Here is a 10,026-nt window from a genome sequence, read left to right on the forward strand (position 1 = left end):
AAGTGGCTAGAAAAGGTCTACCTAATAAGATCAGTATCTCACGATCTTCTTTAAAATCTAGAACCACAAAATTTGCTGGGATAATGAAGCTGCGCGTTTTGACAAACACATCTTCCAATACCCCTTTCGGATGTACTGAAGACCTGTCAGCCAACTGTAATGTTATTTGAGTAGTTTTGAGATCCCCCAACCCGAGTTTTTAAAATATGGATAGAGGCATTAAATTAATAATAGCTCCTAAGTCATATAGAGCTCTAGTAAAATACACGCTCCCTATCTCTATGGGAATAGTAAAACTTCTTGGGTCTTTCAAATTTTGGGGAACCTGTCTTGAAATAATAACACTACAAGAGGCACTTAAATTAACTTGTTCTCCTATCTTAATTTTCCTTTCCTAAACATAATTTCCTTCAAAAACTTGGAGTACATAGGGTCTTTCTCAATTAGGTCGATTAAATGTAGGTTTAATTTAGTGTTTTAAACAAGTTTAGGAAACTCACTAACTCATCTTCATCCTGTTTTTACTTTTCTTTTAGTCTTGAAGGGAATGGGATCTTTGTAACAATAACATTTTTTATTTATTTCTTTTTCTAGCTCTATTACCAGTGCGATTACCTCGTATAATTCTGGTTCATCTTCAGCCTCTAGGGATTTCTCTGGAGGATCATCAACATTCTCTATATGTACCTTCAGAGTAGGCTTTTCTTGGCTACTCAGTACTTTTCCCAATCAGAGCACTATTGCTTTCACGTGCTCCTTACCTTACCTTCGAGGATTATTTTCTGTGTTCTCAGAATTCCTATGCCAATTTGAATTTTGATGTCACCCATCATGCTCATCAATTGGCTCATTTGATCCTCAAGCCTTGTCAATGTTTTGGTTAAGATAGTGCACTTAGACTGCACCTACTTTTCGCCCATTCTCATTGATTGTATCTCTCCCTTGATTTTATCCACCCATTGACCACATGCAATATGGTCAGTTGGGTTGACCCTATCCTGATGTTTCTTTAAATAAGGAGGTTGAGAATTAGTATTTCTCGCTTGATTCAAACCATTACCTTCTCATTGGATTTGTCCCTATCTCAGATTTAGGTGATCTCTCTAGCTAGGATTGTAGGTATTTGAATAAAGGTTTCCACCCCTATTTCCAATATAATTCACATCTTTGACAGGATCTTTGATGTAGTGGAAGAGCGGTTTGTCTTTTCTAGATATAGATGGTTTACTAGTAGATTCGATACGGTTAAGTCTATCTACTAACTATTGATACTTGTCATCCTCTTGGATAACTTTTACCATAGCAGGTTTCTGGCCATATTTGAATCTTTCAATGGGCCACTGACAGGAGCTCAATGCCATGTTTTCAATTATTTCATACGCATCGTCATACGTTCTGTTCATGAGAGCTCTTTTTGCTACTCTGTCTTGTCTTGATCTTGCATTTGCATCCAACCTATTACAAAACACCTGCAGTTGCTTCCATTCAGAGAATCCGTGGTGTGGGCACTTTTGAATCAATGTTCTAAAGTGATCTCATGCCTCATGGAAACTTTCCCCTTCCATCTATCTAAAGACAACAATCTCTCTTCTTAGTTGATCAGCTTTGCTAATAGGAAAGAACTTTTGCAAGAACTTTTCAGCGAGTTTATCGCATGTATAAACCTTGGTGTGTACAAATCTATCCAAGAAAGGGCATTATTAATCAAAGAAAAAGGGAACAAACAAAGATGAATAGCATCGACAACGACCTTGTTATACTTAAAAGTGCCACAAAGTTGGAGAAACCATTTTAAGTGTTGGTTCAGATCCTCTATCATTGTGCCCCTAAATTGCAGATTATTTTGAATCATCTTAATCATTGGCAGCTTAATCTCGAATTGTTGGTTGTAATAGTCGACCTTGTTATGCTTTCTTGAACCAAGTCCAAACTTGGTAATGCGTAGTCTCTTAAGGTTCTCTCGTTACGTGCCATGTGCATGTTTGTGGGTAGTTTTGGTGGTGCTGGTGGATCTCTTAAAATGTTATCGTTAATGTCGTTGAACAACAGATTCTTCCATGGTACGTTGCCTGTAGTTGGTGGTGGTGGATCTTGTACCTTTTGCTGTTGATATTACTACTATTGTTGTCAACAATTTCTCCGAATTATTCTTTCTGGATCTGTGACTGTTACTATAGGTGTCCCTTTACTACGAGTCATATATTAAACCCAGAAAGAGAAGATTAGTAAAAGTAAATAAAATGGATCATATCTACAACCTAAAAATTTCCTAATTATTCTTTGTAGTGCAAAAATTAAAATTAAACTATTGATATTGCCTCATCGGTAATGGCGATATTAACTTGATTACCTCCAGACGTACTAACGTCCAGAGTGTGAATATTGTAGTAAAATATATGGATATATGAGTTGATATCTGCAAGTATACGAGTCTAGTTGTAATATAGTTACAACGGAGTAGGTGAATACTTTGAGGATTATTCCGAAGGGAGGTGATTGCTAGATCAGTTTTAACCTAAACACTGAAAGATCTAATTAGTATTTTAATTTAGTTATAGTACGAAGGTTAAATAAAAGGAGTTTTTAAGATTTTTATAATAATAAAATAACATAAAGACATAAAAGTTGAAGAGATCAAAGAATGTAATACATCAAATTTCGTTATGAGTGATTAGCTCACTTCGGTAATCCCCATCAACTACCGCTTTGGGTTCCTCGTCAATCAACTAGTCGCTATCTGATGATCATTTTATGAATCACTAAACTAGACTACGATCACGACTAAGGCAAGCGCACCTATTAAATGGTAGTATAGCTATGGTGAGTCCAGAATATCGTATCCATAATGACTAAAAGTACTAGTATTAACTATCTTTCTATTATTTAGCCTAAAATATTGGAGATTTGTTTTAATCTAAAATTAACTAACTAATTAACTACAGAACGTGACAGAGAGTGAACTGGGAAAAATACTTGAATAAAACTTATAAAGAAGACAATACCCAGGAAAGAATCCACCTCGACTTCACTTATTATTCTGACTCTGAATTAAACAATTTATTCACTTGTCTTGATCCATAGAAATCCCTAAATTATGTTAATATCTCTTTCGAGACTAAGAACAACTGACTCTTGGTTGATTAATTGAAATCTCTTTCTAATTAAAACCCCTATTGTCACATTAACTCGATTTATGGATTCCCTTATTAGATTTGACTTTAATTCGACGGATTTATGTTTTCCTATTTCTAGGATTACTTGCAACTCCGCTTAATTATGCTAGATCTACTCTTAAATAGGGACTTTTGCTCCACTGAATAAGAAAATCAAACTTGGAATAATATCCTGAAAATATTAAAATAAGGATTAAGAACACATAATTAAGAATAAAAACAAGTATTTATCGTGTAATTTAGGTGATTAAATAATAAAATCTATCGTAGGTTTCATCCTCTCTAGGTATTTAGGGAGTTTAGTTCATAATATAAAAGGAAAACATCTCAAATTTAGAAAAACAACAAGACATAAAAAACCCAAATAAACTTCGAGTGAAATTTGAATGGAGATCTTCAATCTTGAAGTGGATCCGCTTCTAAGATGATTCCAACAACTTCCTTCGAATAATTTCTGCTTTCTGCTCTGTGTCTCCCCTTAGGTCATCTTCTAGTATGTATTTATAGACTTTTGAATGCTCAGAAACCCTAAAAATTGACTTTTTTTCTCATGTTTGGGAAATAGGGAGCGATATTGACACGGGCTAGCACATGGGCGTGTGGCCTGCCCGTGTGCATCACATAGGCGTGTGGCCTACCTGTGTGCATCCTAAAAACTATGATTTTTGTCCCTTTTTCACTCTTTTTGCTCCCAAATGCTCTCCTAAGTATAGAAACATGAATTTGAGGGATTACGAGCATCAAATTCACTAATTTACTTCATTAATCATCCATAAACACATTAAGAATGAGATTAAAATATGTTACATTTATGGTTTATCAAATATCCCCACACTTAAGCATTTGCTTGTCCTTAAGCAAAATCCTCAACTCACAATTAAAATTAATTCTTCTCAACTTATAATTCTCATCAATAATGTTTCGAAATAATCCACAAATAATCATGCATTGAAAATTCAACTAAAAGAGCCCTAAAGATTGAAATAATCCAAGTCACACATTTTTTTAAGACATGAAAACATAGTTATCTGCCCTTATTTAAGTATTTACCTTTAATTCGAAATCGACAAGATTTTACATCCTCACTAAAGATTCATTCAAATCACTCAAAGTGTTTATGGTTGATAAACCGTAATTTATACATACTTTTATCCCATGGTTAGAGCATTTATGGATGGTTTCTCCTTAGATTTGGTGAATTCGATGCTCCTAATTCTTTAATTTCATGTTTTATACTTACGCCCGTACAAGGCCTCGTAAGGCGCCATCTTAATACTTGATTGAAAACTATTGTTGTAAGCGAATTCAATCAAAGGTAAGTACCGTTCCCATGAACCACTGAACTCGAGGATGCAACATCTCAACATATCCTCAAGTATCTGAATTATCCGCTCGGATTGACCATCGGTTTGGGGGTGAAAGGCGGTGCTGAAATGCAACTTGGTACCTAAAGCTTCTTGCAATCTCTTCCAAAATCGCGAGGTGAACCTCGGATCTCTATCCGACACCACAGAAATCGGTACCCCGTGTAATCTCACAATCTGAGAAACATACAATTCAGCTAGTTTATCCAATGAAAAATCCGTACGCACGGGGATAAAGTGAGCCGACTTAGTCAGTCTATCAACAACAACCCAAATCGCATCCTTCTTGCTCGCTGACAATGGCAGTCCGGACACAAAGTCCATTGTGACTCGATCCCATTTCCACTCGGGTATCGTAATCGGCTGAAGTAATCCTGAAGGCACTTGATGTTCCGCTTTCACTTGTTGACATATTAAACATCTCGAAACAAAGTCGGAGATGTCTCGTTTCATACCATGCCACCAAAACCGCTGCTCCAAATTGTTGTACATCTTCGTACTCCCGGGTGGATTGCCATTCGGCTACAATGGGCTTCGTTCGAATCATTGAAATAAGTTCAATTCTTTGGAACACACAGACGACTTCGAACCTCAAACAATCGTCATCACCAATATGAAACTCCGATTCCTTGTTCGAACACACTCACCCGTTTGCAACCAACTCATCATCAACTTTCGAGCTTCACGAATTTGATGAGTCAACAATGGTTTGGCCTTTAATTGCTACTAACACATTGTCGGGTAGAATAGACAAGTGTACATTCATTGCTCGTAAAGCAAACAAAGGATTTCGGCTTAAGGCGTCCGCAACCACATTAGCCTTTCCCGGTGATAATCAATGACAAGCTCGTAATCTTTTAACAACTCGAGCCAACGTCTTTGTCGCAGATTTAAGTCCCTTTGAGTCATCAAATATTTGAGACTTTTGTGATCCGAATACACATGGCACTTCTCACCAAATAAGTAATGTCGCCATATCTTTAAGGCGAATACGATGGCGACCAATTCGAGATCATGGGTCGGATAATTTTCTCATGTGGCTTTAATTGTCTCGACGCGTGAGGCCACAACTCGACCTTCTTGCATTAATACGCAACCTAACCCAAGTAGGGAGACTATAAATGACAAACTCTTTGCCGATTCGGCCGCACTAAACCTGAGCTTAGTTAAATGAGTTTTCAATTGATCGAAACTTTTCGACACTTTTCCGTCCATTCAAACTTGACATCCTTCAAGCGGTTTCGTCATGGGTGTGGCTATCATCGAGAATCCTTTTACAAACCGTCGGTAGTAACCAAGCAAGTCCCAAAAAGCTCCGAACCTCGAATATTTCTGAGGCTTCGGTTAAGTATAGTTGAAATTTTACTCGGTCGACTCGAATACCGTCAGATACCACATGACCCAAGAAGCTAACCTCTCTAACCGTAACTCACACTTGCTGAACTTAGCATATAACCGCTTATCCCGTAAAATTTGCAACACTAATCTCGGGTGCTCGCATGTTCGGTCTCATCTCTTGAATAGACCAAGATGTCATCAATGAACACCACTACGAAGCGATCCAAATATGATCTGAAGATCCGATTCATCAAATCCATAAATACCGCAGGGCATTAGTGAGCCCAAACGGCATCACTAAGAATTCGTAGTGACCATATCTCGCTCAAGGCGCTTTGGGTATATCCGAATCTCGGATTCAAGAATCGATAATAGCCCGATCTCAAATCTATTTTTGAAAACACCGAGGCTCCCTTCAGTTGATCGTACAAATCATCGATCGCTGATAGCGGATATTTGTTCTTTATTGTCACTTTATTAAGTTGACGATAGTCGATGCACAACCTCATGGTTCCGTCCTTCTTTTCACAAACAACACCGGTGCACCCCAAGGTGAAAAACTCGGCGAGCAAAGCCTCTATCCACCAACTCTTGCAACCGAGCTTTCAACTCCTTTAATTCCGTTGGTGCCATACGATACGGAGCTATCGAAATCGGTGTGGTCCTGTACAAGCTCAATACCAAACTCTATCTCCGAACAGTGGCAAACTCGGTAATTCTTCGGAAAAACATCCGGTATTCACAAACCACCGCATGATTCGGTTTTATTTCTAACTCCTTATCATCAAGTACATACGCAAGGTATGCTTCGCACCCTTTTCTTACATATTTCGGGCCAACATTGATGATATTACAATGGCAACCCTTCAAGTCCGTAGACTCAACTCGGATCATCTCGTTATTTAGCATCTCAATTCAATAGTCTTGTTTTTGCAATTCACAACCGCATCATGCACGGTCAACCAATCCAACCCAAGAATAACATCAAATTCATCGAACGGCAAAAGCATCAAGTCCGCGGAAAACAAGAACTTGAATGACTAGGGGCATTTCTTACACACTTTGTCGACCAAAGACGTAACGACCCAAGGGATTTGACACCGAATTACGAAATCGAGACTCAATAGGTAGAGTCTTCTCGATGCTAAGGTTTCACATACATATGAATGAGTAGAGCGTGGTCAATCAATGCAATCACACTAGTATCAAAGAGAGTGAAAGTACCGGTGATAACGTCGGGGAGGATGCCTCCTCGTCGCGCGGATAGCATATGCTCTAGCAGAGCACGAGTCTCGGATCGAACAACCGTATCGAGACCTCTCTCGATTACCACCCCTACCTCCTCGAAATCCTCGGGGTCTACCTCTAGCCGTCGTCCCACTAGATCTTGCACCTTGCATCTTATTCTCCTCATCTAGCTCGTGCAATCTCTAATGAAGTGGTCCCTCGAACCGCATCCATAACAGCCCTATTAATGACTTACCCCAACATTCACCTATGTGTCGCCTTCCACATTGGGGGCATTTGGGCTTTTCTTGACGATTATTGCCCACACTAGCTACCGAGGTAACTCGTGAGTCCATCGATGGTCGTGCTCTAATGGAAATCCCGATCGCCCTCGACTTATTTGTGTCCTCTCTGAACTTCTTTACAGCCAAAATGGAGCCTTGCCCGTCGATCTTTTACGATAATCTCTAGCTTCAAATTCAGTCTTCCTCTTCTCCTTCCGAGCTCTTCCGCCTTGCGTGCTCGTTCAACTAGTGTTACAAATTCTTTTATCTCCAAAATACCCACCAAGTAGCTTTAACTCTTCATTCAATCCCTCTTCAAATCTTTTGCACATAGCAACCTCATCAGCCACACACTCCGAGCATACCGACTAAGTCTTACGAACTCATGTTCAGATTCGATACTGCCATACGACCTTGCTTGAGCTCCAAGAATTCCTTACGCTTTTGATCGATGAACCGTTGACTAATGTATTTCTTTCAAATTCGTTTGGAAGAAATCCCAAGTAACTTGTTCCTTTGGGACTATGGAAATTAAGGTCCTCCACCAATAGTAGGTGAGTCTCAACAAGGATATAGCACACTTAAGACATTCATCGGTGTGCATGACAGTTCATCAAACACTCTAATGGTGTTATCAAGCGAACTCACCCTTTCAAAGATCGCCGGTAACTATGGCCTTAAAGTCCTCGGCCCCATGCTTCTTAATCAAGTCCACGGTGGTTTACTCAACCTCACAGGATCAACAATGATGGCATTACGGGCTCTTGGGTGGATTATTTAAATTTGGGAATGGTTGGACAGCGGATTGGTTCGGGCATATTATGCGACCCACTCATTCATCATGGTGAAGAAGGCTTGTTTCGCCTTCATCTTGATTATTCGCGGATGACCGAGGCTCAACAGTGGTGTCCCTTGCGCAGAGCAGCCGCTACACTTTCAACGTCATCCGCCAAGGGTCTCTCTACCGGGTTCCATTTGCTAATCAAAACAAAAATTTCAACCGTCAAGTCATCACATTTTTAAGCACTAACACATTGGCATGCACACTAGACTCACACGCGCTCACGGTAGTCCTAGAACCGACTAAACCATAGCTCGATACCAATAAAATTGTAACACCCGAACCCGAGACCGTCACGAGTCGAACACGAGGTGTTAACGGACTTCAAACCACTTATTGAGAATTTCCCAGACAAGCTGCCAATCTGTGTACTAGTCGCTTCAAAAATCATATCTTGAGTTTTACAACTCGAAAATAAGTTTCGTAATTTTTCCCTGAAACTAGACTCATATGTCCATCTACAGATTTTTTTCTAGAATTTTTGGTCAATCCAGTTAGTACAATTTATTAGTTAAAGTCTCCCCTGTTGCAGGGATCGACTACACTGACCTTTGTGCGTTACGAATTGGATATCTCCCTGTACAGGGATTCAATACTGATGCCGTTTGTTTCTATAGAAACTAGACTCAGAGAGGAATCTATACATATATGGAATGACTCCTAATTATCTCTGGTTAATTTACAATGATTTTCCAAAGTCGGAATAGGGGATCCAGAAACCGTTCTGGCCCTGTTTCACGAGAACTTTAATATCTCTTAAAATACAGCTCATATGGTCGTTTTTTTTCATCCATATGAAAATAGACCCATCAAGCTTCGAGTAAGTAATTTTTTTAGCTATTAATTCCACTTCTACTATTTTTAGTGATTTTTCGATCTCATATCACTGCTGCTGTCCGCAACAGTTACTGCAGTAGACTATGCCAATTTCATGAATCCTTCCTTAGCCTTACTACTCATCCATCATACGTGACAAAATTATGGCCACCTTATCAAAATTAAGGTTTCTAAGACTCGTGGCTATAGATTCTAGCATCCCACTCAAACGACCACATAGGCCATTTTCACATGGCTTAAAGTTTACAACCCAAAATTTAACAAAACAAAATAGCTCATACATGCCAAATGTTCTCCTAAGTCGACTAAGAAGACAATACCAAAGATTGCTCACGGTGTGATGACTTCGTTGTGATTCTGAACACCCAAAAGGAGACGAGCCCAAGGAACCTAAAATGGGTGACAAGAAAACACCGAGTGAGTTTATAACTCAAGAAGTCATAAGCATTCCACAACCATCCATTAATACAATTATCATAAAATGAAATAATGAAACAAGGCCAAATGTTCCAGCCATACCAAACTATACCATAGTTCCTTAGATCTTTCGGATCAATCTCATACCAAGTCATACATTTACATTTCATATACTGTTCAATAGGATATTTGAAGCAATTTCCATACATCATTTCATTTCCGCAACAATCATGCAATCAAATGAACTTTCATCTATTCCACGATACCTTATTTACGGGAATGCAATTGAAATCATCACATAGATTTAAATCTTACCAACTCCACCCCGAGCATGAACATAGCATCTATTAGCCATGAACTCAAGGTACTTACTCTTTCCGCTGTCCATACTCATCTCGATAAAGTCACGCCTCCATATAAATGTTCAATCGGAGATATGCATAGAGTTCGCACACATAGTGCTTAATACTCAATCACGCACACTTAGTGCCATATGATTCAAGCCCGCACACATAGTGCCATATAGTCCAAACTCACACACTTAG

At 39.0% G+C, this 10,026-nt stretch overlaps 1 non-coding gene across 1 annotated transcript; it reads left to right on the plus strand.

Annotated features, from left to right (window-relative positions):
- Positions 1-1,491: 1,491 nt before the first annotated feature.
- On the plus strand, positions 1,492-1,598 carry LOC128282730 (small nucleolar RNA R71). The gene has a single exon (XR_008273085.1). It is a non-coding gene; the product is annotated as a small nucleolar RNA R71 (small nucleolar RNA).
- The last annotated feature ends 8,428 nt before the right edge of the window (positions 1,599-10,026 follow it).

The sequence above is a fragment of the Gossypium arboreum genome, chromosome 10 (genome assembly GCF_025698485.1).
Source record: "Gossypium arboreum isolate Shixiya-1 chromosome 10, ASM2569848v2, whole genome shotgun sequence".
NCBI lineage: Eukaryota > Viridiplantae > Streptophyta > Magnoliopsida > Malvales > Malvaceae > Gossypium > Gossypium arboreum.